This window comes from Haliotis cracherodii, unplaced genomic scaffold, assembly GCF_022045235.1.
Source record: "Haliotis cracherodii isolate W230 unplaced genomic scaffold, xgHalCrac1.p SCAF_17, whole genome shotgun sequence".
Classification (NCBI taxonomy): domain Eukaryota; kingdom Metazoa; phylum Mollusca; class Gastropoda; order Lepetellida; family Haliotidae; genus Haliotis; species Haliotis cracherodii.
The window spans coordinates 24,829,374-24,836,667 of NW_027266272.1; the positions used below are offsets into that span (position 1 = coordinate 24,829,374).

At 34.9% G+C, this 7,294-nt stretch overlaps 1 protein-coding gene across 1 annotated transcript in view; it reads left to right on the plus strand.

Moving 5' to 3' along the window:
* The window catches only part of LOC139465000 (oxidoreductase NAD-binding domain-containing protein 1-like), a 30,969-nt gene extending 29,174 nt beyond the window's left edge, over nt 1-1,795 (plus strand). The window contains exon 8 of the mRNA XM_071246660.1: nt 1,752-1,795. The gene's annotated coding sequence lies outside the window, so the exon portion shown is untranslated. The remainder of the gene's footprint in view (nt 1-1,751) is intronic.
* Nucleotides 1,796-7,294: the final 5,499 nt, after the last annotated feature.

Below are 7,294 nucleotides of genomic sequence, written 5' to 3' on the forward strand. Positions count from 1 at the left end.
CCTTGACAAATGTAGTGATAATTCCAATGAAGTGTTGCTGTATTTGTCAAAGGAATTTCCATGAAGCCCTCAAAAACCTGAATAAAATCTGTGATCACTGAGCAGTCTCAATTTTTATTGATTTACAATTTCAGGTTTTCAGGTAACTGTAGTACTTTTCCCTTGATAATTCAGGGTGGAACTGGTCCCTGTACTGCATGCTTGTGGTTAGAGTAACTACGAAATCATTGCTTTACTGCTCTGCTATTACTATCGGACATCTAGTGGTCGCTGACACATACCGTAGCTACGATTCACGCCTTCATAAGCTTCTTCTTCAGTAGATGTTGAATTGGCACCGTCCTTCACAAGCTCCGTCACTGTACCTTACAGAATATCATTTGACCTTATACCCCCTTGTTCCCGAACCACTTACCTTCAAGTACACCCAGTATTTCAACTGAAAATGAATTTTGTCAAAAGGACTGCACCTATCAAAACAAAGGGGTCGAGTTTACTGTTGGGGCAATGTGTCTAAAATTCTTAACCTCGACAGACAGCAAACTCACAAAACTCAACTCCCATTTATGCTGTTTATGCTGTTTGCTAAGGCGAATGGTCAAATACTAAAACATAGTTATGCATACAGTAAACTACGGTTATAACGAACTCAAGGGACCACTAATTTTAGTTCGTAATAACCGTAGTTCGTTATAAGCATACATAAAGCATATATGCAACAAATGGATACCAGTTCGTTATAAGGGTGTTCGTTATAAAGGTAGTTTTCTGTACTTACATTTGCATGAAAATCCTTTCCTACTGCAACAGGAATAATAGTAGATTATATGTGGATACAGAATACCCCCCACCACCTCCCATGAGGTGTCTATGACGTCATTGACCTATGACCTGGCCTTGACCTCTGAACTCATTTGATATCTGTGAGGTCACACTATTGTCCTAGGTCAACAGTGAGTTGAATAGGTATTGTCCTTAGGTCAACAGGGAGTTGAATAGGTATTGTAGTCAATCGCACCTCTGTCAATAAGGTATTGAGACCGAATTGAACAGCTATTGTAGGGGAGTTGACAGAATAACTCATTAATATGCAAATGTATGCATGACGTCACAGGTCAATTTGGTTAATAAAGGGTCAACTGACCAGATGCAACCATGCAATTAATTACTTGACCATTCGTTAACCGTAGAACACGGGATAGTAATGAATGTCCCTATATGGAAATGTTACTACGACCACGGTTGGGTTGGGTCTTGACGTAGAATGGAATGTCATTGTGAGTACATTTTGGTGCGAGAACATTTGGTGAACATTTGAACCTTTTGCATTGAAGACATTTCTCTATGCACATTCTGTGGGGGGCCATGTGTGGTAGGATTTAAAAACCCATGAACAGGTTAATGTTGAAAGATCTCCCAGATATTCAATTACGTCAATAAAGGGTTAACTGATCGGATGCAATCATACAATTAATTACTTGACCAATCGTTAAACGTAGAACAACACGTGTCTAAAAACAAGATGGCAGACGTTGCCATGCACGCTCACGGGCGTCACGTGACCTCGGTCAGACTTAATTTTTTCTGATACGGACTATACTAGACTCCGTCCGACAAGTTAAACGCTTGACTGTACCCTATACCATGGCCAGCCACCCATCAGTAGATGATATAGTCCGTTCTACATAGAGTATACATTTGTAAACACATCCAACTAAGCCTTATCTTTCTTTTTTTCCCCGGGGAATTAGACACAGCATAATTTTGAAGTACAATGGGAAACGGCGTAGTGTACCAACTTATTATTTTAATAAATTGAACCTTGATACTTTTGTACTGTGTTTCTTTTCTACAGAGCTGAAGGTTGAGTCACGTGATTTATGAATGAGTGAGTGAGTGAGTGAGTTGAGTTTAACGCCGCTTTTAACAGTATTCCAGTTATATCACGGCGTGTCAGCTTAATGTGGGAGGAAAGCCCAGAGTGATGCAGGTCTCAGATGTTTACCACTTCGGTGAAACCCACGAGCACGGGTATGGTGCTGACAAACCTAGAAACATAATCGGGGCGAACCGGGATTCGAACCCACAATCATAGGTTTCAGGTGTGCCCAAGGGATGCAACTCTGCACAGCGAATCGCGGCGCCTTAGACGACTGGGCCACCCGTGCCCCCGATTTATGAATGAGATGCCATTCTCCATATAAGGAAAATCATACTATGAACAGGGCGAAAGGTCCCTTTTGAGGCAAAGCAGGCGTAAAAAGTCATATCATCCAAAAATATCTCCCACGCGAGATATCCCTTGTGTGAGATCAAGCGATACCTCCTTGGAGATATCACCACACAATGATGTCATTTGATTGTAGCGATATCTCCTGAGGTGTCAAATTGGCTTTGACACCTCAAGATGATAAAAGGTACTTGTTGGCAGATGGGATCGAATCTCGACCCTATGGGTTTAATTCTATTTAGAAATTTGTAACTTCTAAGAAAGTATGACAAGTGCCTAAGCAACAATGGTTACATCATCACGAAATGAAAACCTCGTGATCCTTGAAATGTGAAAGGTATTTTTGTATTTTGTGTTTGGTTGTTTTTTAAATCATTAATTGTGAAAAAAAAATTTGTGAAGTTCATAAAAGATATTATTTCTTAAAAACGTAAGCTAAGTTCTTTTTTTATGATAGAAACATCAACTTGTATGAAGCAAACTGAAAAAATAAGTTTTTGTTTGATAGAAAAAAAATTCAACAAGAAAATAAAACTTGCATGAAAAAAATTAATAACAAAGTAAATTTGTTTTGCGTGAGTGAAAAAACACATTCGTGCATCAAAAAATAAATAATGTGTAAATTGATATATGACAGAATTTTTTTTATTAACAAAGTATTTTTTTCTTTTGCATGATAGACAAATAAAACTTACATAAGAAGAAAAAATAACATGCTTTGTTTTCTATTCACAAAATTAGTGGGGGGACAAATAAATTTGAATACAATTCAACCCATAGATATATGACATGGGAAAGGGAATGTTCCCGCGAACAGACGTTTGAATCCCACACCAGACAAGTGGAACATTTGAATCTGAGTCTTGCCGTGAGAAAACTCACGAATAAATCCTCATCGTGGCTTCAGATTATTTAGTGAAAAAATATGTTGAAGTAAAATTTATATTTTTAGGCAAAGTCATTAATAAGTCATAGACCAGACAAGGCCACAAGAAAGTATTGTATTCATTGACCATCCTACAAGGATGACAGATTGCAAGACAGTAACACGCAGGATTCACTGCATCAAATAACCCCATTGGTGATGCAGGCTTTCCTCCATCCATAAACCTTGTCGCCGCATTATAATTGTAAAATTGTTGAAAACGGTGTTGAACCCTAACTCGCTTACTCTCTCATGCTTATGTCAAGAATATATATTTGTTGTGAAACATTAAACAGTATCAGTCACATTGAGTGAAGTGAGTGAATTATTATTATTCTAGTGACGCTTCGGACAAATCACTGTCAGTCTCATAGAAGACTAACTTTTATATATTCATTTTGTAGGTAGATAACTAGTCTTGGAAAAAAATTGTCAAGTCTGTACGGGTCAGACAAATTACTCCCTCAAGTGGTTTATGGTCAAAAGAGATCACATAGTTTGGTCAATCAAAGCTCAATGTATATTCAAAAACAAAAGCCAAGTTTGGAGTCCCTGGTGTAAAAAGATTAAAATACTTTGAGGATTACTAAAAGTTATATGATTAAGATTAGCAAGTTACAACAACCTTTATTTGACTATCATAACAAAACTAATGTCTTTTTAAAACAAAAACATTTTATTTTTTAATTTGTATAAACAACTTTTTTCTTTACAGCAATCAAAAATGCAATGTGAAAACTAATCACAGTAATTTAAATACCTTGATCTAAAAAAGTTTTTGTTATCAAAAGTATTTTGATTGATATCATGTTTGGGTGATAAATTTTGAGATTTAAATTTGATTATAAAAACTAGTCTTTTATTATAAATGTACATATATGGATTACAACTTTTTCGATCGTTGAGTAGCCACGTTTTGATGTAGATTCTTACACCCATAGAAATTAACCGCGTGATTGTGTTTGTGTGTGCTTTTACACATCAAAGCGATAATGAAAATACTTTGTATTAATTTATATTCATAGAATACAAGAAATGACGCGGTTCTAAATAATTCTCATTCTAATTGAAATTGAAATTTAAAAAATGGAAAAAAAGTAAAATAAAGAAATTATTAAGTTTTTCAATTGAAAATATAAAACCCGGTCTCGTGAGAGAATGAATGAATGAATGAATCATTCATGAAGTTTATTTCAAACACTTCTCAGACTATTTCTTGATGACCAAAGTCCGCTTTTTATAGCGAACTTTGAAAACTAAACTTGTTCATTATGAAATAATGAACCTTGGCTTAATTTGCCAGCTAAAACTAACTTGTAACATAATATTCAATCTTGCATACAGACTTGACCTCAATTTTTTCTATGTAGATATACATATCTGCGAGCTTTGACTATTGTATTCAACAGGTCAAATCTGCATGTTTGCACCTGTAGACAAGTGATCTTTCCAGTTTCACATGATCCATGAAAAAACGGCCATAGGTAGAGGAAACGATAACACTTAACTATAAATGAGATGGTTCGATTTATTTACAGGGACTTGAAGGTACATACGGTTATAGGGAAACCATGTTTTCTATGGGATAAGAGAGACGTTAAACTAACTTACGGGAATGGAAGCTGCAGTTAAATATGATTTAAATCTGAGAATCAGGTATCAAAAAGATCCCTTTAAGACCTTTAAGGTAAATGAAGTGTGCATTGTCAAAACACAAAACACAAACCACAAACATGATCATAACACGTGTAGTAAGCCCTGGTTTGTATCTGAGTGCAGACAGATGCGCAATTCATATAATAAGGCAAGAAAACGTTACAATTTCTCCAGTTTTAACCAACAGAAACTCCTATCTACAACAGGCTAAGGCATACAAAGGATGTTTAAATAAATACAAGAACAAATTTAAACACAGCGTAAGTAAACTTCTAAGAAGTAAAGCTAAACACTCACGTAAAGACTTTTGGGAATTTTGAAATCCAAATCCCGAAGCCCTGAAACATTTAAAGCAAAATAAGGCACCTGGCATTGACCTCATAGAAAATGACTACTTAATTGACAGTATCGATTTCCTTGGATAGGTTTATGTAGATTTATTTAACATGATCTTTCCAACAGGAACTGTACCCGGTGTTTGGCTTACAGGAATTATTAAACCAATATATAAAAATAAAGGTGGCATATCAGATCCAGGCTCTTACCGTCCCATTACTATTCTTAGCTGCATTTTGAACAGTAGATTAACAAAATTCCTTGATAGAAACAAACTTATATCTTCTTCACAAGCAGGGTTTTGTAAAGGGCTGTCAACAATTGACAACATCTTTATACTTCATACTATTATTAATATCCCCAAACACACGAAGAAGAAGCTCTTTTGCGCTTTCATAGATTTCACCGAAGCCTTTGATAACATTTGGAGAGTTGGACTTTGGCATGAAATGTTGCATCATGGTATTTGAGGCAAATTTCTGACACTCGTTAAAAATATGTATGGAAATATAAAATTATGCGTGTTACATAATAATGACATATCCGAATACTTTCTAAGTATGTCGGGTGTACGTCAAGGAGAAAACCTTTCACCATTACTGTTTTCAATATACTTAAATGATTTAGAAGCACATCCCATATCACATGACTGTGATGGTGTTAAAGTAGAATATGTCGGTGATAATGGAATATTATGTGCACAATTATTTCTTCTTCTATAAGCAGAAGATACTGTGTTATTCGGACAAAACCCACTTTCTTTACAATATACTCTACAACATGGAAACTGACTGTTAACATAGATAAAACAAAAATTGTAATTTTCGGTTCAGATGTAGCAAGAAAAACGAAATTATCATTTTATTTTGGAGATCAAGAACTCGAAATCGTTGGTATAAATGTCTAGGTATTCAATTTAACAAAAACAGAAGTTTTATCTATGCTTTTAAAAGTTTAACTGCTACAAAAGCAATGTTTTGTCTACTGAAAAGAGCCAGAAATATTAATTTGCCACTGGATTGCTTACTAAAGCCTTTCGATGTCATGATTGTACCAATTTTAATGTATGGGGCTGAAGTATGCAGTTATGAGCAAGTAGATATCAATGAAAAAGTTCACTTAAAATTCTTAAAACTTACTACAGGGTTACGGCAATCAACTCCGAGATTCTTCCTTTATGGCGAACTTGACAGAACTCCACTTAAAATACAGATCTGCAAACGAGTTATAAGCTTTTGGTATAAGCTTAATACTCCAACTGATAATATGAAACTCTCTCAGATAATGTATAATTATATTAAACTAGATAATGATATATACTCTCGAAAACACTCCTGGCTTGGTTTTGTTAAAGACATTCTTTTTTCCTGTCGTCAGACACTATGTATTAACGGTACTAAAAAACACACTCAAAGATATGTTTTTCTTAATTTGACGCAATTTAGTCGCAACAAGCTCAAAAGGACATTACTATAAGTACTTTAAACAAATATCATATTTTTAAAAATACCTACTCGCCACAGTCTCTAATTTCTACCCTACATGAAAATCTAGAACCTCCAATTACAATCTCCCCATAGAGACTGGAAGATTGGATAACATTCCAAGGGAGAATAGATTATGTAAACTCTGTTGCTATTGCTGGCGAATTTCATTACTTGTTTCGCTGTGAAGGCACTTCACACTTAAAATCAACTTATATCAATAAAAAGTTTCTCAACTGGCCAAATACACTGTATTTATAGAATGAAAAAAATTATTATGAACATGTAACCGTAAAGACCCATATCTTCTTAGTAAGTTTTTAACACTTTTAAATGCTCTGTTAATGAAATTGAACATTTAAAGAAATTATTATTTTACTCACTTATAAACCCCCTATCATGTTTGAAACGTAAAATGTGCGTTTATAATGTTATTTTAGTTAAGTTAACGAGAATAAAGAACAAAATGTCTATGTAATTTATATTGTTGGGTATCTTAGTTCTTGAGGAGCAAATCTGATATGTAACTCAGTGATCAAAGCCTAATGAAACCACAGTCGCGTCTTTGATTGTCATGACCGGTAACAGAACACTGTCATGTGCAAAATACTGAACATATACATTTTGAGATGGCACGAGGGATGTGGCTATTGACCCTGACTA